A 24,865-nucleotide genomic window follows, 5' to 3' on the forward strand; every position below is an offset into this window, starting at 1 on the left:
AACTGAAGACCCTATCTTCGATGGTTCCCATATAAAAATTAGCAAATAAAACTCCTAATGGGGAGCCCATTGCTACTCCGTCTATTTGTAAATACATGTCTCCTTGTGGACTGATGAAAGGGGCTTCCTTTGTACATGCTTCGAGAAGACTTTTCAAGTGTGGCTCAGGTATGTCTAATTTGGGGGTGCTATCGTCTCTGTATACTCTGTCCAGTATCATTCCTATGGTTGTGTCGACTGGGACGTTGGTAAAAAGGGATTCAACGTCCAGGGAAGCGATGATTCCATCGGGCTGGGTAGATTTGATCAATTCTAGGAAATCTGCTGATGATTGTAGACTAAACTTACTTGGAGTGTATGGAGTTAGGAGTTCATTGAGTTTCTTTGCCAGGTGATAAGTTGGGGTTGGTATTTGGCTGATTATAGGGCGTAGTGGGTTACCTGGTTTATGCGTCTTAACATTGCCCTAGGCATAACCTAAGCCATAGTCGCCTTGAAGTTTATTGAAATGCACACTACCTTTCTTTGCGTTGATTGCTGTAATTGTTTTGTTTACTTTCCGCTTAAGGTCTTCTACGGGGTTCCTCGTGATTCGTTGAAATTTGGAGTCGTCACTTAGGATGTCGCTAATTTTGTTCATGTATTCATGGGTAGGAATCAATACATATGCTGCTGTTTTGTCGGCTTTTCTTATTGTTACGTCTTTCAGATTTTTTAGTTGTTTCGCTGCTTCTTTGAGTCGTGGGGTTAAGATTGTAGATGAATATGTTCCTCGTTTTTTCCCTGCTTCTGCAAGTAGTTCAGCTTGAAGTGTGTCAGTGGTGATGACTTTTTTGTTGTCTTCTAGCTTATGGATATCGTCCAGAAGCATTTCGATTTCCAGGCGTTTTTGATGCATCTTTGGTTTAGATAAGAATTGACAATTTAGACCAAGATTTAAGAGGTCTCGTTGGTCCTGGGTAAGATCATAAGAAGTCAGGTTAAAGTAGCCATCTTTAGGACGAGGGATTTTTAGCTGTCCACCGTTTAGGGATGTTAACTTACGGAGTGTCTTTGTTTCTACAAGAGTTTTATGTTGTTGTTTCAGGTTAAATAGTTCACTGTTGATGGTTTGCTTGAGTTGGATAGGGATGTCGTACTGGGTCCATTTGTTTAACAGATGCTCAGCCTGCTCTGTAAAGGTTTGGAGGGCTTCCTTCTTCTTGTTTAGTTGATGCCGAATGAGCTCTTGCCTATACCTATAGGTAAACTCTGTATTGCGGACTGCTGGGTCATGTGGGTTTATATTGGTGTATACTGGCAGCAGGTTTTCTTTCAAACATGTTTCATTGAATATGACCGCATATTCTGTATTTATTATTTTCTGGTTTAGGGCTTCTATCCCTCTAACTATTTTCTTAGCATCAGGGCTTAATTGAAATAGGAGTTCTCCAAAACTCATTTTCGTACTTTTAAGGTGAAGAAAAGAAGTGATTTACTATAGAGTGTATTACACTTATTTGTATAATTTGCACGACGTTTCGAACTCCATGGTTCATTCTCAAGTGAACAGATCTTACAATACTAGTTGATTTTATACCCGCATTAGGTCAGGTGATAATACAATGAAGGTGAAAACATGGGGGGATACATAAGGGATAAACATAGGGGCTGCAGAAGGCTTATTGGCCCATACGAGGCATCTCCTATCCAAACACAAAGATTAATCCAGTGTAATTGGCCTGTTATGTTGGACATTGTCTTCTGTGTTGGCATCGATATGTTCTTGTCTTGTCCTTACTCTCATGGTGGGTAGAGTAAATAGTTCCGTGATTTGGGTGTTCATGGTAGGTCGCTCTATTCTTATGTGAATTGCCTCAAGAATTTGTAATCTTCTTGAATCTTGGGTTTTGTCTATTATGCAAGTATTCTTGTTCAACATTTCTCTTGTTAGAGTAATGTCATGGGCTTGTCTCATGTGATTCCTAGGGGCACCAGATTGAAGATGGCATGTCAAACGCCTCGTCAGCTTGGTCGACGTCATACCTATGTACTTACATTGAAGGTTACATCCTTCGTGGGGGCAAGTGTACATGTATACAACGCTTGACTGCTGTAGAGGGTTCTCCGTCGGCTTCGGGCTGTTTTTGATAAGGAGTTCGGAAGTCTTCTTGGTTTTGTAGAATATTATCAGGTTTATGTTTTGGTTAGGAGTAGTGCTTTTTACTCCTTTACGGATTATTTCTTTCATTATTCTTTCCTCTTTTATATGTTCACTGAGCATGGTTGATTCGTAATACAATTTTATTGGGGGTGTTGTGGTTTCTGTTCTAGGTTCTGAATTATACCAACGGTCCAAGTGTCTTCTTATAGCAGCGTTTATTTCCGCGTTGCTGTATCCGTTGTTCACCAATACCTGAGTTACTCTTTCAAACTCTCTACTCACGTTGCTCCATTCAGAGCAGTGGGTAAGCGCTCGACGAATATAAGCATTGAGAACACTGGCTTTGTATCTTTGGGGGCACTCACTTCTACCGTTCAGGCATAATCCTATGTTGGTGGGCTTGGTATATACGTTGGTGCTTAAAGAGGTTCCTGTTTTTGTTATTAGTACATCCAAGAATGGCAGACTGTTATTTTCACTATTTTCATGTGTAAATCGGAGTACTGACTCTCTCTCTAGGTGTCTTTTTAGGTCAACAGTCTGCCATTCTTGGATGTACTAATAACAAAAACAGGAACCTCTTTAAGCACCAACGTATATACCAAGCCCACCAACATAGGATTATGCCTGAACGGTAGAAGTGAGTGCCCCCAAAGATACAAAGCCAGTGTTCTCAATGCTTATATTCGTCGAGCGCTTACCCACTGCTCTGAATGGAGCAACGTGAGTAGAGAGTTTGAAAGAGTAACTCAGGTATTGGTGAACAACGGATATAGCAACGCGGAAATAAACGCTGCTATAAGAAGACACTTGGACCGTTGGTATAATTCAGAACCTAGAACAGAAACCACAACACCCCCAATAAAATTGTATTACGAATCAACCATGCACAGTGAACATATAAAAGAGGAAAGAATAATGAAAGAAATAATCCGTAAAGGAGTAAAAAGCACTACTCCTAACCAAAACATAAACCTGATAATATTCTACAAAACCAAGAAGACTTCCGAACTCCTTATCAAAAACAGCCCGAAGCCGACGGAGAACCCTCTACAGCAGTCAAGCGTTGTATACATGTACACTTGCCCCCACGAAGGATGTAACCTTCAATGTAAGTACATAGGTATGACGTCGACCAAGCTAACGAGGCGTTTGACATGCCATCTTCAATCTGGTGCCCCTAGGAATCACATGAGACAAGCCCATGACATTACTCTAACAAGAGAAATGTTGAACAAGAATATACTTGCATAATATATATATATATATATATATATATATATATATATATATATATATATATATATATATATATAAAAATATATATTTATATATATATATATATATATATATATATATATATATATATATATGTGTGTGTATATCACGAAAATAAACACGTGATTAAGAATGTGACAATGTCAGACCACGGAGGAAAAATGAAACAGGAAATTTCCTTAAGTACTTTCGTATATTAAATACATCTTCAGAAGGACCTTCTGAAGATGTATTTAATATACGAAAGTACTTAAGGAAATTTCCTGTTTCATTTTTCCTCCGTGGTCTGACATTGTCATATATATATATATAAACATATGTCGTACCTAGTAGCCAGAATGCACTTCTCGGCCTACTATGCAACGCCCGATTTGCCTAATAGGCCGAGTGATTTTCTTTAGTTTCAATATTTTTTTTGCAAATAGTTTATTCGAATTATTATTATTATTTTATATTAAGATCATAATTTATTGACTTAGTTGTGTTAGTTTAGGTTAGGTTAAGATAGGTTAGGTTAGGTTAGGTTAGGTAGGGTTGGTTAGGTTCGGTCATATATCTACGTTAGTTTTAACTCAAATTTAAACTGATACATAATGAAATGGACAAATTTATCATTCCATAAGAAAAATTTCCGAAAAATATATAAATTCAGGAAAACTTGGCCTATTAGGCAAATCAGGCCTTGCATAGTAGGCCAAGTACGACGTTCTGGGTACTAGGTACAACATATATATATATATATATATATATATATATATATATATGTCGTACCTAGTAGCCAGAACGCACTTCTGAGCCTACTATGCAAGGCCCGATTTGCCTAATAAGCCAAGTTTTCATGAATTAATTGTTTTTCGACTACCTAACCTACCTAACCTAACCTAACCTAACTTTTTCGGCTACCTAACCTAACCTAACCTCTAAAGATAGGTTAGATTAGGTTAGGTAGGGTTGGTTAGGTTCGGTCATATATCTACGTTAATTTTAACTCCAATAAAAAAAAATTGACCTCATACATAATGAAATGGGTAGCTTTATCATTTCATAAGAAAAAAATTAAAGAAAATATATTAATTCAGGAAAACTTGGCTTATTTGGCAAATCGCGCCTTGCATAGTAGGCCAAAAAGTGCGTTCTGGCTACTAGGTACGACATATATATATATATATATATATATATATATATATATATATATATATATATATATATATATATATATATATACTCTTGTTTTGTCCTTACTCTCATGGTGGGTAGAGTAAATAGTTCCGTGATTTGGGTGTTCATGGTAGGTCGCTCTATTCTTATGTGAATTGCCTCAAGAATTCTTGAGGCAATTCACATATGAATAGAGCGACCAACCATGAACACCCAAATCACGGAAATATATATATATATATATATATATATATATATATATATATATATATATATATATATATATATATATATATATATATATATATATATTATTAAATATGACCGAAAAAGTAAGATTAATAATTCTAACACGAATTTTCTCAATCTTTCGTACATTACGCTTCACTGTTGGAGGTAAATCAAAAATCAATTCTCCAAAATTCATTTTTATTTCTAGTCTGACGCGACACGGGCGCGTTTCGTAAAACTTATTACATTTTCAAAGACTTTAGTTCACAAATACACAACTGATTAGAACTTACGTATCTCCGATTTTATATCTACATTTGAGTGAGGTGGGAGGGGTGATGTGGCATTAACACAAGACAGAACAAGAGGGGATAATAATAGGGTATTAAAAGTATCAACACAAGACAGAACACAAACAATGGGTATTGAATAGAAGTGTTTGTAGAAAGCCTATTGGTCCATATTTCTTGATGCTTCTATATTGGAGCGGAGTCTTGAGGTGGGTAGAATATAGTTGTGCAATAATTGGCTGTTGATTGCTGGTGTTGACTTCTTGATGTGTAGTGCCTCACAAACGTCAAGCCGCCTGCTATCGCTGTATCTGTCGATGATTTCTGTGTTGTTTACTAGGATTTCTCTGGCGATGGTTTGGTTGTGGGAAGAGATTATATGTTCCTTAATGGAGCCCTGTTGCTTATGCATCGTTAAACGCCTAGAAAGAGATGTTGTTGTCTTGCCTATATACTGGGTTTTTTGGAGCTTACAGTCCCCAAGTGGGCATTTGAAGGCATAGACAACGTTAGTCTCTTTTAAAGCGTTCTGTTTTGTGTCTGGAGAGTTTCTCATGAGTAGGCTGGCCGTTTTTCTGGTTTTATAGTAAATCGTCATTTACTATATATATATATATATATATATATATATATATATATATATATATATATATATATATATATATATATATATATATATATATATATATATATATATATATATATATATATATATATATATATATATATATATATATATATATATATATATATATATATATATATATATATATATAGTTGACGATTTACTATAAAACCAGAAAAACGGCCAGCCTACTCATGAGAAACTCTCCAGACACAAAACAGAACGCTTTAAAAGAGACTAACGTTGTCTATGCCTTCAAATGCCCACTTGGGGACTGTAAGCTCCAAAAAACCGAGTATATAGGCAAGACAACAACATCTCTTTCTAGGCGTTTAACGATGCATAAGCAACAGGGCTCCATTAAGGAACATATAATCTCTTCCCACAACCAAACCATCGCCAGAGAAATCCTAGTAAACAACACAGAAATCATCGATAGATACAGCGATAGCAGGCGGCTTGACGTTTGCGAGGCACTACACATCAAGAAGTCAACACCAGCAATCAACAGCCAATTATTGCACAACTATATTCTACCCACCTCAAGACTCCGCTCCAATATAGAAGCATCAAGAAATATGGACCAATAGGCTTTCTACAAACACTTCTATTCAATACCCATTGTTTGTGTTCTGTCTTGTGTTGATACTTTTAATACCCTATTAATATCCCCTCTTGTTCTGTCTTGTGTTAATGCCACATCACCCCTCCCACCTCACTCAAATGTAGATATAAAATCGGAGATACGTAAGTTCTAATCAGTTGTGTATTTGTGAACTAAAGTCTTTGAAAATGTAATAAGTTTTACGAAACGCGCCCGTGTCGCGTCAGACTAGAAATAAAAATGAATTTTGGAGAATTAATTTTTGATTTACCTCCAACAGTGAAGCGTAATGTACGAAAGATTGAGAAAATTCGTGTTAGAATTATTAATCTTACTTTTTCGGTCATATTTAATAAAATATATATATATATATATATATATATATATATATATATATATATATGCGAACAAGCCTGAATGGTCCCCAGGACATATGCAACTGAAAACTCACACCCCAGAAGTGACTCGAACCCATACTCCCAGAAGCAACGCAACTGGTATGTACAAGACGCCTTAATCCACTTGACCATCACGACCGGACAATAATGAGGTGATAGCCGAGGCTATATGAACCACCCCACCGCCGGCACTCGGATAGTTATCTTGGGCATAGCATTTTACCAAATCACCTCATTCTTTGGGGCACACGTGAGGAACACAAATGCGAACAAGCCTGAATGGTCCCCAGGACATATGCAACTGAAAACTCACACCCCAGAAGTGACTCGAACCCATACTCCCAGAAGCAACGCAACTGGTATGTACAAGACGCCTTAATCCACTTGACCATCACGACCGGACAATAATGAGGTGATAGCCGAGGCTATATGAACCACCCCACCGCCGGCACTCGGATAGTTATCTTGGGCATAGCATTTTACCAAATCACCTCATTCTTTGGGGCACACGTGAGGAACACAAATGCGAACAAGCCTGAATGGTCCCCAGGACATATGCAACTGAAAACTCACACCCCAGAAGTGACTCGAACCCATACTCCCAGAAGCAACGCAACTGGTATGTACAAGACGCCTTAATCCACTTGACCATCACGACCGGACAATAATGAGGTGATAGCCAAGGCTATATGAACCACCCCACCGCCGGCACTCGGATAGTTATCTTGGGCATAGCATTTTACCAAATCACCTCATTCTTTGGGGCACACGTGAGGAACACAAATGCGAACAAGCCTGAATGGTCCCCAGGACATATGCAACTGAAAACTCACACCCCAGAAGTGACTCGAACCCATACTCCCAGAAGCAACGCAACTGGTATGTACAAGACGCCTTAATCCACTTGACCATCACGACCGGACAATAATGAGGTGATAGCCGAGGCTATATGAACCACCCCACCGCCGGCACTCGGATAGTTATCTTGGGCATAGCATTTTACCAAATCACCTCATTCTTTGGGGCACGCCGGCGGTGGGGTGGTTCATATAGCCTCGGCTATCACCTCATTATTGTCCGGTCGTGATGGTCAAGTGGATTAAGGCGTCTTGTACATACCAGTTGCGTTGCTTCTGGGAGTATGGGTTCGAGTCACTTCTGGGGTGTGAGTTTTCAGTTGCATATGTCCTGGGGACCATTCAGGCTTGTTCGCATTTGTGTTCCTCACGTGTGCCCCAAAGAATGAGGTGATTTGGTAAAATGCTATGCCCAAGATAACTATCCGAGTGCCGGCGGTGGGGTGGTTCATATAGCCTCGGCTATCACCTCATTATTGTCCGTTCGTGATGGTCAAGTGGATTAAGGCGTCTTGTACATACCAGTTGCGTTGCTTCTGGGAGTATGGGTTCGAGTCACTTCTGGGGTGTGAGTTTTCAGTTGCATATGTCCTGGGGACCATTCAGGCTTGTTCGCATTTGTGTTCCTCACGTGTGCCCCAAAGAATGAGGTGATTTGGTAAAATGCTATGCCCAAGATAACTATCCGAGTGCCGGCGGTGGGGTGGTTCATATAGCCTCGGCTATCACCTCATTATTGTCCGGTCGTGATGGTCAAGTGGATTAAGGCGTCTTGTACATACCAGTTGCGTTGCTTCTGGGAGTATGGGTTCGAGTCACTTCTGGGGTCTGAGTTTTCAGTTGCATATGTCCTGGGGACCATTCAGGCTTGTTCGCATTTGTGTTCCTCACGTGTGCCCCAAAGAATGAGGTGATTTGGTAAAATGCTATGCCCACGATAACTATCCGAGTGCCGGCGGTGGGGTGGTTCATATAGCCTCGGCTATCACCTCATTATTGTCCGGTCGTGATGGTCAAGTGGATTAAGGCGTCTTGTACATACCAGTTGCGTTGCTTCTGGGAGTATGGGTTCGAGTCACTTCTGGGGTGTGAGTTTTCAGTTGCATATGTCCTGGGGACCATTCAGGCTTGTTCGCATTTGTGTTCCTCACGTGTGCCCCAAAGAATGAGGTGATTTGGTAAAATGCTATGCCCAAGATAACTATCCGAGTGCCGGCGGTGGGGTGGTTCATATAGCCTCGGCTATCACCTCATTATTGTCCGGTCGTGATGGTCAAGTGGATTAAGGCGTCTTGTACATACCAGTTGCGTTGCTTCTGGGAGTATGGGTTCGAGTCACTTCTGGGGTGTGAGTTTTCAGTTGCATATGTCCTGGGGACCATTCAGGCTTGTTCGCATTTGTGTCCTCACGTGTGCCCCAAAGAATGAGGTGATTTGGTAAAATGCTATGCCCAAGATAACTATCCGAGTGCCGGCGGTGGGGTGGTTCATATAGCCTCGGCTATCACCTCATTATTGTCCGGTCGTGATGGTCAAGTGGATTAAGGCGTCTTGTACATACCAGTTGCGTTGCTTCTGGGAGTATGGGTTCGAGTCACTTCTGGGGTGTGAGTTTTCAGTTATATATATATATATATATATATATATATATATATATATATATATATATATATATATATATATATATATATATATATATATATATATATATATATATCCATCTACTCCTCCTGCTATCAATCCATCTAGCAATCTACCCATCTACCAGTCCATCTATCTATGTATTCTATTAATCTATCGATCTATCTCGACCTATTAATCTGTCTATCTGCCAAACTATTTATCAATCTATCTGTTCAATTTTATATCCATCCATCGAATGAAGAATCTTTCCATTTATCCTTCTATCAACACATCTCACCATCCATATAACCACCTATTTATCCATCTATCAATCTTTTAGTCTATCCACACGTCCATTAATCCATCTACACATCTGTATATTTATCTATACCCCTATCTATCTATCAACCTGTCCCTTTATTCATCCATCAATCCATTTAACTATCTATCTATATAGATATACATCTATCATTTCTTCTACACATTTATCCATTCATCTACACATAAAATCGTAAATTTTCCATCTATCCATTCACACTTTGAATGTCCACCTCTCTTTCCATCATTCCATCAATGTAATTTGCGTCCATCCATCAGTGTAGCCATCTATCAATTTATCTATCCATCTTGTTTTCTATACATCTATTCACCTAGCGTTCTAACCATCAATATCTCTGTCTAAGAATGCTTCTATTCATTTTTATCTATACACCTTTCTATCCACTTATCCATATTGTTTGCAATCCAACTAGCTTTCTACCAATCTATTTATGCCCCCACTCATCTTTCTATTCATCTCTCCTTTCAATTATCTTTCCATCGATCTATTTGTCAATCCAACCATCTGCCTATTCATCCATTTATCTATCTACTGATCTGTCTACCCATATATTCATCCATCTATCTATCCACCTACTCATCAGTGTATCCATCCCTAAATCTATCCATCTACCCGTCCACCTATCTATCAATTCATCTATCTGCTGTCCGTATCTGTCTACCTCTCTGTCTCTATCTTCAGCTGTGTCTGTCAGTCTCTCTGTTTCTCGGTCCCTATCTCTGTCTTTCTCTCTTTGTCTTTATATCTGTCGGTCTGTCTGCTTGTATTTCTATCTGTCTTTCTATCTGTCTGTCTCTCTCTCTCTCTCTCTCTCTCTCTCTCTCTCTCTCTCTCTCTCTCTCTCTCTCTCTCTCTCTCTCTCTCTCTCTCTCTCTCTCTCTCTCTCTCTCTCTCTCTCTCTCTCTCTCTCTCTCTCTCTCTCTCTCTCTCTCTCTCTCTCTCTCTCTCTCTCTCTCTCTCTCTCTCTCTCTCTCTCTCTCTCTCTCTCTCTCTCTCTCTCTCTCTCTCTCTCTCTCTCTCTCTCTCTCTCTCTCTCTCTCTCTCTCTCTCTCTCTCTCTCTCTCTCTCTCTCTCTCTCTCTCTCTCTCTCTCTCTCTCTCTCTCTCTCTCTCTCTCTCTCTCTCTCTCTCTCTCTCTCTCTCTCTCTCTCTCTCTCTCTCTCTCTCTCTCTCTCTCTCTCTCTCTCTCTCTCTCTCTCTCTCTCTCTCTCTCTCTCTCTCTCTCTCTCTCTCTCTCTCTCTCTCTCTCTCTCTCTCTCTCTCTCTCTCTCTCTCTCTCTCTCTCTCTCTCTCTCTCTCTCTCTCTCTCTCTCTCTCTCTCTCTCTCTCTCTCTCTCTCTCTCTCTCTCTCTCTCTCTCTCTCTCTCTCTCTCTCTCTCTCTCTCTCTCTCTCTCTCTCTCTCTCTCTCTCTCTCTCTCTCTCTCTCTCTCTCTCTCTCTCTCTCTCTCTCTCTCTCTCTCTCTCTCTCTCTCTCTCTCTCTCTCTCTCTCTCTCTCTCTCTCTCTCTCTCTCTCTCTCTGATAAACAGAATAATTGTCCATGTGTGGTGGTTAGCAGTGCAAGGAGTTCAGTGGTGTTAACTACAAATAGAATAGTTTCCCCTTACTCTGATAATGAACGGAGGAGAGGAGAAACCTTTGATGCACTGGAAAAATTATTAACAACAAGAAATTTCTGTTATTTTTCCTAAGATCAGTAAAAATTGCCCATATTACCTAAATGCTTTTATATAAAGTTTTGAAAATACATAGCTGTGTAGCTGTCCGACACGGCCAAAAATCGTCGTGGAAGGTTCTGAATGTGGCACTGACACACTGTTCCTTTTTACGTCTTGAGACCTCAACTAGCCTATGTTCATCCCGTTCCCCATACCATCCACTCTGCCAAATTGCGTGAGGCTAGCCCCTAATCGTGTGGCCTCCAAATTTTAACAGACGGTTCTCTCCTATAGCATGTAATAGAGGAATAGCCCGGCGTTGCCCGGGTCCGTCTGTGTGTGTCTCTCATATGTCCATCCACATATCCTGTTATTTATCTCTATTTGTCTATCAATTCATCTATCAATCCATCCATCTGTATCTGGGTCTTGCTATCCATCTTTCTCTACGTCTATATGTTGGTCAATCTATCCATCAATCTTACCAACTATCTATCCATCTATATACTTAAAAATCAACCCATTCATTTATCGATCATCTCCCCATCTTGCCATCCATAAAATCATCTTGTTATCGATCTATGAATCCGTCTATCTACCTCTTCATTAATCTATCCATCCTTCCACCCATTCATCTATCCATTTATCTATATGTCTATCCATCAATCCCTCATTAAATCTTTTTGTCAATCCATATATATCTAACTCTATCTTTAAATCCACCCTTTGTGCAGCGATCTATCATTCAATCTATATATCCATCTAGTTTTTTATATATCTATCCATCTAGCTTTCTTTCCACCTATCTATTAATCTATCCATATATTTATATATCTAGTCATATATCTAAATATGCACCTAATCATCTTCCTACCCATCCAACTGCTTTACATCTATCTGTTCATCTATCTTTTCGTCTATCCATCCATCTACCTATCTATGCATTTATCCCTTCATCCATCTTCTTATCTCTCTATCCATTTATCTATCAATGCATTTATTCATCCTTCTATCTATCTATCTATCCATCCACCTATATTCGTCCATCTCTCTACTGTCTATGTCTCTGCTTCTGACTTTGTCTCTGCCCCTCTCTTTCTCTGACATAGACAGAGGACAGGCAGAGAGAGAGTCTGTTTCTGCCTGTCAATCTCTAGCTGTGTGTCTGAGTTTCTGTTTGTCTCTATCTTTCTCTGTATCTGTCTTTATCTCTTTTTCTCTGTCTGTCTGTCTCTTTCTCCTAATATAATATAGGAGATATAATTGTCTATATGTGTGTGGTCACCAGTAAGAGAAGCGCTGTTGTGTGAAATACTAAAACACGAATAGTTCCCCCTTAGTCTTTTAGAAAGCTGTTGCTCGAAACCTTTTGATATTGTGTAAAGATCGTCTGTTTTATGGGAGTACGAGCAAATTATTGACAGCAAAAAGTTTCAGTTAATTTTCCCGAGATCAGTGAATAATACTGCATATTACCATATGAAAATAATTGTTTGAAAATTTTATTTTGAAAATATTTTTCAATTCATGGGGGTGTGAATGGGGCACTGGCACGTTATTCCCTTTTAAATTTTGGTGACACCGACCAGCCTATGTTCATCCCGTTCCCCAGACCATTCCCTCTTTCAATTTGGGTAAGGCTAGCCCCATCTGTGTGATCTCTGACTTTCAACAGACCAGCAGACATTATGTCTAATGGTACTGATTATAATATATAAATATTGAATTTTGTCATATGATACGTGCAGTGTGCTATGTTGCATTGCTATATAATGTTGGAATGCATATGTGTAACTTTTACCTATATAATCTGAAGCGTTGACGCCTGCTCCAGCGTTGAGGAGGACCTTCACAATGTTGTCGTGACCACCTGCGGCTGCGCTGTGAAGGGCTGTCTTGCCTGTCAACAGATACCACAATTGTTATTATGCATAAACCATCACTACTCCAATAGTTTCTGTAAATTATTGAAATAAGCTGTTCTAGTTGATTTTTTTATATACTAATGACATGTTCCGACTCTAAATATTTTGTAAAACTGTTTTCACCCTAAATTTAAGAGAGGAAGATCGTGTTAATTTTTTAAAGAATAGACCATTAAAATATCCGACATCCAACCAGTTCTTTTTTGATAATTTATTACTTGCAACGAGAGCGACAGAGATGCTATTGTCATGCCCGAAACGCTGAGTGAATTAGTGGCTTGAGGCATAGTATATACTTGTCCTACCTAGAGAATAACATTCTTCTCGTATACCATTTTGTATGTATGTGCTTTTCCCCTAATAAATATTATTATTAGTATTTTGAATAATAACATTATTATTATTATTATTATATACATAAGAAGAGCATTTTGCAGGATGCAGCATTAGCTGACCAACCAACAATAGCTGACTTTACAAGGGTGATTCGATAGCTTCAGTCTTGCCATCGTCAGTTAACCAATATAACCTTTATAAGCTTCATACACCATAAACCTTGGCAATAATATGTTGGCAATACTAGCTCGAGTAAAGATAATCGTTGTTACCATCACCATACAACCAATATAACCATAAATGGTATGTAACTGATGATATTTGAGAATAGCTAATGGAGGCATGAGGAACATCGTTGTCGTCATCAGTTAACAATGACCTTCACAGATACTCTGAACACCACCATTCGTTATCTTACCATGCAAGCTTAAGGCATGAACAACACGAGGTTACGCCTGATAAATATTATTATAATTTATGGTATCTTGCTTCACTAGTTGGCATCTAACCATACGGACTTGAGAAAAGAGCAACATTGTGTTATCATTGTCAGTTAAACAAGATCATCACTGCGGATATCATGCATCAACCAAATTGATATATGATCACATAAATTTCTTTCAACTTGTGGGGCTCCAGACACCCTTGTCTCCATCGGTCCCCCGCCGCAGAAAACAATAAAAAGAAACACAAAAGCAATACCCCCCAACTGACACCTCTGTGATGCCAATGGCACCATAATAAGTCACCTAACCACGTTTAGTGTTTTGTAGGATGGGGCCATGTTGAATTAACATCAACAAGAACCTGTTGGCATATACCACATCTACTGCATAACCCGTAAGGAAGTCCTCTCTCAGGTGACCCCACCACCCACTCAGTTTATTATTTCCCAACTCGATATTTTTTTTAAATTAATGTAACTAGCTCGTATTTCAATCATATTTTCTTGCTCTTTTGCCTCTCAGTAGGTGTACAGAGTTCTGCAGTCATCCAAAACCTGAATAATACTTTCCTAACAAGAAATGTAAGCACAAAAACATATATGAATTACTGTTGCCTTGAAACCCTCCTCATATATTCTGGTTGGTGGTATCTGCCACCTCCCCACTGAGCTCATGAATCAACCTTTCCACAGACCAAGTCCATTCCATCCAGTGGGAGACCCTAAAGACGCATTCGTCAATTTTAACATGCTGTTCATTCAAAATAGGAATTTTCTCAAATATAAATTACTATTGTTATAAGTTAGCATACTGTGGTAATTTAGGTATTAGTTAGGTTAAGATTGGATTTTAGGTTCTGTTGGCGATTATATGTATTTGTAGTATATGGGTGAAGCATTTACAGCATTTTAGTTCGAACAAAATTCATTGTTGATGAGGACGGACTGCATATATTACTGCCGCTCACTGGGAGAGATCAGTTATAGCCCCGCTCCTGTGCCAGGTGAGTACGACAGGCTCACCATAGCCCACAACTCCTCGACTCAAGTCCATACATCCAGCAGTCTACCCCACTGATGCATTCATTAATTTTTACATGCTGTTCATTCAAAACGGGAATCTTCTCAAATATAAATTAACATTATAGTATATTAGCATATTGTGTATATATAGGCATAGGATAGGTGTTTAGGTTGTATTGGCAATTATTTGTATTTATAGTACGTGGGTGAAGCATTTATAGTGTTGTTGTTCAAACAAAATTCGTCAGTGAAGCACTTGTTCCGGATATGTTCGAACGTCAGCAGTTGTGAGTCGTGTGTAAACCGCTTTTCATTCATAAACAGGGGGTTTGGCGGGTGCATGGAATCACTTTTGGATCTTGGTTTGGAGGACGGGCTGTTTAGAGCGTTGTGGGTCGAACAAAATTCGTCAGTGAAGCACTTGTTCCGGAAAGTGTTCGAACGTCAGCAGTTGTGAGTCGTGTATAAACCGTTTTTCATTCATAAACAGGGGGCTTGGCCGGTGCATGGAATCACTTTTTGGTCTTTGTTTGGAGGACGTGCTGTAGCCCATGCCGTTTGAAACTTTTTGTTTTGAGTAGCTGAATGTAAAACAACTTGGGAAAGATGCAGTTTCAAGCGAGCAGGCGAGCCTTACAGAGTGTGAGGAGCATTATTTCATTGGTACTGAGGGCCATTGTGAGTATATCAGTTGAACTGCTAAGTCTTTAGCTCTCGCTTATGGTACATGTCAACAGGTACCATGCTTTACAAGATTATGGTGCAGTTTCGAGGACCCAGACCATTACCTGGACGAAGATATTTCATACTCTTGGTAGCATCACTGGTGTTGTACCGATTGACATAAAAGAAAATGGCAATAGAGCCCTGCCCCTATTCTCTAGTGATAATGCTCTTCAGAGGCACTCTCTTCCACCTCCACGATACTTGTAGTGACGGCTGTTTTTGGTCGGTGTATAAGCATCTGGATTACCGACCAACCTGATGTCGAAATCATCGAGAGCATCAGCATACAAAACTGCACTAACGGTTGCAGAAAAATAACTGAGAATGAAGCTAGCAATCAATAGTGAAACTCACCTTCAACTCTGCTGATCAAGAGACCCTTGTTGAAGACAACTGATTCAGATACTTTGGTATATTCACACCACTAAGGCAAGTAACGAGGGAGAGAGGTTAATCCGCTTCGACAAGGCTGCAAATATTCCCAGTACACCTGGAAGTGTACACTGACTGCAGGGAAGTGTAGCGTCTGCTCCCTCGACCATCACTACGGGGACTGAAATACACTCCACAAACGATGTATATCACCACATCATCATTTCCCCTGATTGTCTGATCAGACAGGAAGATCTGGGTCCTAGGGAAACCTCGACAATCAGTTGAGGTTTCATATTCTCGATAATGGAAACCCTAATGTTTAAACCAAAGAGTCCAGAAGCAGGAAGAGACCAAAGAGTCCAGATGCAAGAAGGGACCAAAGAGTCCAGAAGCAGGAAGAGACCAAAGAGTCCAGAAGCAGGAAGAGACCTAAGAGTCCAAAAGCAGGAAGAGACCAAAGAGTCCAGAAGCAGGAAGAGACTAAAGAGTCCAGAAGCACGAAGAGACCAAAGAGTCCAGAAGCAGGAAGAGACCAAAGAGTCCAGAAGCACGAAGAGACCAAAGAGTCCAGAAGCAAGAAGAGACCAAAGAGTCCAGAAGCAGGAAGAGAAGAATAAAATGTCTGTTGCCCGCCAGGCTTCAACTACCAGTCCTCCAGCGACGTCTCACAACCAATCAAGTCTTACAAGGCAGTGCCGCCACTGTCCAACAGCCTAATTCTCGGGGAAGCCACATCCAGGATCCGCCTCCACCACCGACCCTGCCACAACCTTCACCAGTCACGGCTTGTAAATGATTACAGTACGACTACTGAACTATTTCACCTAACGGGAAGGATTCTCGGATCAAACCACAGCAAGATTGCAAAGACGATCAACAGCCTACTGTCTGCAAATGGACTGTCATCCGAAATTGTACTAGTTGACTGGCTTCCTGTAACATGTGGGGGCACCAGCAACAGGTGGGTGTAGGGGGTCACCAGCAACAGATGGGTGTGGGGGGCACCAGCAACAGGTGGGTGTGGGGGTCACCAGCAACAGCTGGGTGTGGGGGGCACCAGCAACAGGTGGATGCGGGGGGCACCAGCAACAGGTGGGTGTGGGGGTCACCAGCAACAGCTGGGTGTGGAGGGCACCAGCAACAGGTGGGTGTGGGGGTCACCAGCAACAGCTGGGTGTGGGGGTCACCAGCAGCAGCTGGGTGTGGGGGGCACCAGCAACAGGTGGGTGTGGGGGGCACCAGCAACAGGTGGGTGTGGGGATCACCAGCAACAGCTGGGTGTGGAGGGCACCAGCAACAGCTGGGTGTGGGGGGCACCAGCAACAGCTGGGTGTGGGGGGGAACCAGCTGCGTGTGGGGTCACCAGCAACAGCTGCGTGTGGGGGTCACCAGCAACAGCTGCGTGTGGGAGGCACCAGCACCAGCTGCGTGTGGGGTCACCAGCAACAGGTGCGTGTGGGGGGCACCAGCAACAGGTGGGTGTAGGGGGTCACCAGCAACAGATGGGTGTGGGGGCACCAGCAACAGGTGGGTGCGGGGGGCACCAGCAACAGCTGGGTGTGGGGGTAACCAGCAACAGCTGGGTGTGGAGGGCACCAGGAACAGGTGGGTGTGGGGGTCACCAGCAACAGGTGGGTGTGGGGGTCACCAGCAGCAGCTGGGTGTGGGGAGAACCAGCAACAGGTGGGTGTGGGGGGCACCAGCAACAGGTGGGTGTGGGGATCACCAGCAACAGCTGGGTGTGGAGGGCACCAGCAACAGGTGGGGGGCACCAGCAACAGGTGGGTGTGGGGGGCACCAGCTGCGTGTGGGGTCACCAGCAACAGCTGCGTGTGGGGGGCACCAGCAACAGGTGGGTGTGGAGGGCACCAGCAACAGCTGGGTGTGGGGGGCACCAGCAACAGGTGTGTGTGGGTGGCACCAGCTGCGTGTGGGGTCACCAGCAACAGGTGGGTGTGGGGGGCACCAGCAACAGGTGGGTGTGGGGGGCACCAGCAACAGGTGGGTGTGGGGGGCACCAGCAACAGGTTGGTGTGGGGGGCACCAGCTGCGTGTGGGGTCACCAGCAACAGCTGCGTGTGGGGGTCACCAGCAACAGCTGCGTGTGAGGGGGTACCAGCAACAGCTGCGTGGTGGGAGGGGGGTACCAGCAACAGGTGGTTGTGGGGGCATCAGCAACAGGTGGGTGTGGGGGGGGCACCAGCAACAGATGGGTGTGGTGGGCACCAGCACCAGCGGCGTGTGGGGGGCACCAGCAATAGGTGGGTGTGCGGGGCACCAGCACCAGCTGCGTGTGGGGGGGCACTAGCAACAGGTGGGTGTGGGGGCACCAGCAACAGGTGGGTGTGGGGGGCACCAGCAACAGATGGGTGTGGGGGGCAACAGGTGGGTGCGGGGAGCACCAGCAACAGGTGGGTGTGGGGAGCACCAGCAACAGGTGGGTGTGGGGGGAACCAGCAACCGGTGGGTGTGGGGGGGACAACAGGTGGGTGTGGGGGCAGCAGCAAAAGGTAGGTGTGGGTGTACCAGCAACAGGTGGGTGTGGGGTGCACCAGCAACAGATGGGTGTGGGTGCAGCAGCAACAGGTGGGTGTGGGGGGCACCAGCAACAGGTGGGTGTGAGTGCACCAGCAACAGGTGGGTGTGGGGGGCACCAGCAACAGGTGGGTGTTGGGGGCAGCAGCAATAGGTGGGTGTGGGTGCACCAGCAACAGCTGGGTGTGAGGGGGCACCAGCAACAGTTGGGTGTGAGGGCAGCAGCAACAGTTGGGTGTGGGGGCAGCAGCAACAGATGGGTGAAAGGGGCAGCAGCAACAGGTGGGTGTCAGGGGCGGCAGCACAAGGAGGGTGTGAGGGGCAGCAGCAACAGGTGGGTGTGGGGGCAGCAGCAACAGGTGGGTGTGAGGGGCAGCAGCAAAAGGTGGGTGTGAGGGGCACCAGCAACAGCTGGGTGTGAGGGGCACCAGCAACAGCTGGATGTGAGGGGCAGCAGCAACAGGTGGGTGTGGGGGCACCAGCAACAGGTGGGTGTGAGGGGTAGCAGCAAAAGGTGGGTGTGAGGGGCACCAGCAACAGCTGGGTGTGAGGGGCACCAGCAACAGCTGGGTGTGTGGGCACCATCAACAGCTGTGTGTGCGGGGCACCGGCAACAGGTGAGTGTTGGGGGCACCAGCAACAGGTAGGTGTGGGGGGCACCAGCAACAGGTGGATGTGGGAGACACCAGTAACTGATGGATGTGGAGGCCAAAGCTGGGTGTGGGGGAACTAGCGAGAGGTAGGTAGAGGAGGGGGAGGCACCAGCAACAGGTGGGTGTAGGAGGCACCAGTAAAATGTAGGTATGGGGGCACAAGCAACAGGTGGGTGTGGAGGGCACCAGCAACAGGTGGGTGTGGGGGCACCAGCAACAGGTGGGTGTAGGGGCACCAGCAACAGGTGGGTGTTGAGGCACCAGCAACAGGTGGGTGTGAGAGGCACCAGTAAAATGTGGGTACTAGGGCACAAGCAACAGGTGGGTGTTGAGGGCACCAGCAACAGGTGGGTGTGGGGGCACCAGCAACAGGTGGGTGTGGGGGCACCGGCAACAGGTGGGTGTTGAGGCACCAGCAACAGGTGGGTGTGGGGGCACCAGCAACAGGTGGGTTTGGGGGGCAACAGGTGGGTGTGGGGGCACCAGCAACAGGTGGGTGTTGAGGCACCAGCAACAGGTGGGTGTGGGTACACCAGCAACAGGTGGGTGTGGGGTGCACCAGCAACAGGTGGGTGTGGGAGTAGCAGCAACAGGTGGGTGTGGGGGGCACCAGCAACAGGTGGGTGTTAGTGCAACAGCAACAGGTGGGTGTTGGGGGCACCAGCAACAGGTGGGTGTGGGGAGCACCAGCAACAGGTGGGTGTGGGTGCACCAGCAAGAGCTGGGTGTGAGGGGCACCAGCAACAGGTGGGTGCGAGGGCAGCAGCAACAGTTGGGTGTGGGGGCAGCAGCAACAGCTGGGTGTGAGGGGCAGCAGCAACAGGTGAGTGTGAGGGGCACCAGCAACAGGTGGGTGTGAGGGGCACCAGCAACAGCTGGGTGTGTGGGCACCAGCAACAGGTGGGTGTGCGGGGCAGCAGCAACAGATGGGTGTGGGGGCAGCAGCAACAGGTGTGTGTGAGGGGCACCAGCAACAGCTGGGTGTGAGGGGCAGCAGCAAAAGGTGTGTGTGAGGGGCACCAGCAACAGCTGTGTGTGAGGGGCAGCAGCAACAGGTGGGTGTGAGGGGCAGCAGCAAAAGGTGTGTGTTAGGGGCACCAGCAACAGCTAGGTGTGAGGGGCACCAGCAATAGCTGGGTGCGTGGGCACCAGCAACAGGTGGGTGTGCGGGGCACCGGCAACAGGTGGGTGTTGGGGGCACCAGCAACAGGTGGGTGTGGGGGGCACCAGCAACAGGTGGGTGTGGGAGGCACCAGTAAAATGTGGGTATGGGGGCACAAGCAAAAGGTGGGTGCTGAGGGCACCAGCAACAGGTGGGTGTGGGGGCACCAGCAACAGGTGGGTGTGGGGGCACCACCAACAGTTGGGTGTTGAGGCACCAGCAACAGGTGGGTGTGAGAGGCACCAGTAAAATGTGGGTATGGGGGCACAAGCAGCAGGTGGGTGTGGGGGGGAGGGGCACCAGCAACAGGTGGGTGTGGGGTGGCACCAGCAACAGGTGGGTGTGGAGTGGCACCAGCAACAGGTGGGTGTGGGAGACACCAGCAACTGGTGGGTGTGAGAGGCACCAGCAACAGGTGGGTTTGAGAGACACCAGTAAAATGTGGATATTAGGGCACAAGCAACAGGTGGGTGTGGAGGGCACCAGCAACAGGTGGGTGTGGGGGCACCAGCAACAGGTGGGTGTGGGGGCACCGGCAACAGGTGGGTGTTGAGGCACCAGCAACAGGTGGGTGTGGGGGCACCAGCAACAGGTGGGTGTGGGGGGCACCAGCAACAGGTAGGTGTGGGGGCACCAGCAACAGGTGGGTGTTGAGGCACCAGCAACAGGTGGGTGTGGGGGCACCAGCAACAGGTGGGTGTTGAGGCACCAGCAACAGGTGGGTGTGGGGGCACCAGCAACAGGTGGGTATTGAGGCACCAGCAACAGGTGGGTGTTGGGGGGCACCAGCAACAGCTGAGTGTGGACCCATTAGGAACAGGTGGGCGTGGGAACACCAGCAACAGGTGGGTGTGGGGGGGAACCAGCAACTTATGGTTGTTGGGGGCATCAGCAACAGGTGGGTGTGGTGGGCACCAGCAACTGGTGGGTATTGGGGGCACCAGCAACAGGTGGGTGTGGTGGGCACCAGCAACAGGTGGGTGAGGGGGGCACCGGCAACAGCTGGGTGTGGACCCACAGGGAACAGTTGGGCGTGGAAACACCAGCTACTGGTGGGTGTGGGGGGGGACACTAGCAACATCTGGGTGTGGGGGAGAACAAGCAACAGCTGGGGGTGGTTGGCACCAGCAACAGCTGGGTGTGGGGGGCGCCAGCAACAGGTGGGCGTTGAGGCACCAGCAACAGGTGGGTGTAGAGGCACCGGCTGGTTGTGGGTGTGGGGGCACCAGCATCACGTGGGTGAGGGGGCACCAGCAACAGATTCTACCCACTGACAAGTGCCGCACGCCCGGGGTGTGGGCGCGAGCCGTCCGGGCGCGCGGCACTTGTCAGTGGATAGAATCATGTTGGAGTGGGGGAGCGGCATGTGTGGGGGTATGTGGGTCATGTAGGGCGAGTATAGGAAGTGGAGTGTTGAACAGGTGAGGAATAGTAGTAGATGAATATGTATGAGAATGTGCCGTAGAATTTTTTTCGAGATATATTCAAGCGTTGTTACATTCTTGTACAGCCACTAGTAGGCGTAGCGTTTCGGGCAGAAGGCAGTTAATCCTGTGTGATATACCTGGTTGATGGGGTTCTGGGAGTTATTCTACTCTCCAAGCCCGGCCCGAGGCCAGGCTTGACTTGTGAGAGTTTGGTCCACTAGGCATTGGTCCATATATATATATATATATATATATATATATGCAAACAAGCCTGAATGGTCCCCAGGACTATATACAACTGAAAACTCACACCCCAGAAGTGACTCGAACCCATACTCCCACAACTGGTATGTACAGGGACGCCTTAATCCGCTTGACCATCACGACCGGACATAAGGAAGTGATAGCCGAGGCTATATGAACCACTTCCCCGCCGGCACTCGGATGGTTATCTTGGGCATAGCATTTTATCAAATCACCTCATTCTTTGGGGCACACGTGAGGAACACAAATGCAAACAAGCCTGAATGGTCCCCAGGACTATATACAACTGAAAACTCACACCCCAGAAGTGACTCGAACCCATACTCCCACAACTGGTATGTACAGGGACGCCTTAATCCGCTTGACCATCACGACCGGACATAAGGAAGTGATAGCCGAGGCTATATGAACCACTTCCCCGCCGGCACTCGGATGGTTATCTTGGGCATAGCATTTTATCAAATCACCTCATTCTTTGGGGCACACGTGAGGAACACAAATGCAAACAAGCCTGAATGGTCCCCAGGACTATATACAACTGAAAACTCACACCCCAGAAGTGACTCGAACCCATACTCCCACAACTGGTATGTACAGGGACACCTTAATCCGCTTGACCATCACGACCGGACATAAGGAAGTGATAGCCGAGGCTATATGAACCACTTCCCCGCCGGCACTCGGATGGTTATCTTGGGCATAGCATTTTATCAAATCACCTCATTCTTTGGGGCACACGTGAGGAACACAAATGCAAACAAGCCTGAATGGTCCCCAGGACTATATACAACTGAAAACTCACACCCCAGAAGTGACTCGAACCCATACTCCCACAACTGGTATGTACAGGGACGCCTTAATCCGCTTGACCATCACGACCGGACATAAGGAAGTGATAGCCGAGGCTATATGAACCACTTCCCCGCCGGCACTCGGATGGTTATCTTGGGCATAGCATTTTATCAAATCACCTCATTCTTTGGGGCACACGTGAGGAACACAAATGCAAACAAGCCTGAATGGTCCCCAGGACTATATACAACTGAAAACTCACACCCCAGAAGTGACTCGAACCCATACTCCCACAACTGGTATGTACAGGGACGCCTTAATCCGCTTGACCATCACGACCGGACATAAGGAAGTGATAGCCGAGGCTATATGAACCACTTCCCCGCCGGCACTCGGATGGTTATCTTGGGCATAGCATTTTATCAAATCACCTCATTCTTTGGGGCACACGTGAGGAACACAAATGCAAACAAGCCTGAATGGTCCCCAGGACTATATACAACTGAAAACTCCCACCCCAGAAGTGACTCGAACCCATACTCCCACAACTGGTATGTACAGGGACGCCTTAATCCGCTTGACCATCACGACCGGACATAAGGAAGTGATAGCCGAGGCTATATGAACCACTTCCCCGCCGGCACTCGGATGGTTATCTTGGGCATAGCATTTTATCAAATCACCTCATTCTTTGGGGCACACGTGAGGAACACAAATGCAAACAAGCCTGAATGGTCCCCAGGACTATATACAACTGAAAACTCACACCCCAGAAGTGACTCGAACCCATACTCCCACAACTGGTATGTACAGGGACGCCTTAATCCGCTTGACCATCACGACCGGACATAAGGAAGTGATAGCCGAGGCTATATGAACCACTTCCCCGCCGGCACTCGGATGGTTATCTTGGGCATAGCATTTTATCAAATCACCTCATTCTTTGGGGCACACGTGAGGAACACAAATGCAAACAAGCCTGAATGGTCCCCAGGACTATATACAACTGAAAACTCACACCCCAGAAGTGACTCGAACCCATACTCCCACAACTGGTATGTACAGGGACGCCTTAATCCGCTTGACCATCACGACCGGACATAAGGAAGTGATAGCCGAGGCTATATGAACCACTTCCCCGCCGGCACTCGGATGGTTATCTTGGGCATAGCATTTTATCAAATCACCTCATTCTTTGGGGCACACGTGAGGAACACAAATGCAAACAAGCCTGAATGGTCCCCAGGACTATATACAACTGAAAACTCACACCCCAGAAGTGACTCGAACCCATACTCCCACAACTGGTATGTACAGGGACGCCTTAATCCGCTTGACCATCACGACCGGACATAAGGAAGTGATAGCCGAGGCTATATGAACCACTTCCCCGCCGGCACTCGGATGGTTATCTTGGGCATAGCATTTTATCAAATCACCTCATTCTTTGGGGCACACGTGAGGAACACAAATGCAAACAAGCCTGAATGGTCCCCAGGACTATATACAACTGAAAACTCACACCCCAGAAGTGACTCGAACCCATACTCCCAACAACTGGTATGTACAGGGACGCCTTAATCCGCTTGACCATCACGACCGGACATAAGGAAGTGATAGCCGAGGCTATATGAACCACTTCCCCGCCGGCACTCGGATGGTTATCTTGGGCATAGCATTTTATCAAATCACCTCATTCTTTGGGGCACACGTGAGGAACACAAATGCAAACAAGCCTGAATGGTCCCCAGGACTATATACAACTGAAAACTCACACCCCAGAAGTGACTCGAACCCATACTCCCACAACTGGTATGTACAGGGACGCCTTAATCCGCTTGACCATCACGACCGGACATAAGGAAGTGATAGCCGAGGCTATATGAACCACTTCCCCGCCGGCACTCGGATGGTTATCTTGGGCATAGCATTTTATCAAATCACCTCATTCTTTGGGGCACACGTGAGGAACACAAATGCAAACAAGCCTGAATGGTC

This window comes from Procambarus clarkii, chromosome 61, assembly GCF_040958095.1.
Source record: "Procambarus clarkii isolate CNS0578487 chromosome 61, FALCON_Pclarkii_2.0, whole genome shotgun sequence".
NCBI lineage: Eukaryota > Metazoa > Arthropoda > Malacostraca > Decapoda > Cambaridae > Procambarus > Procambarus clarkii.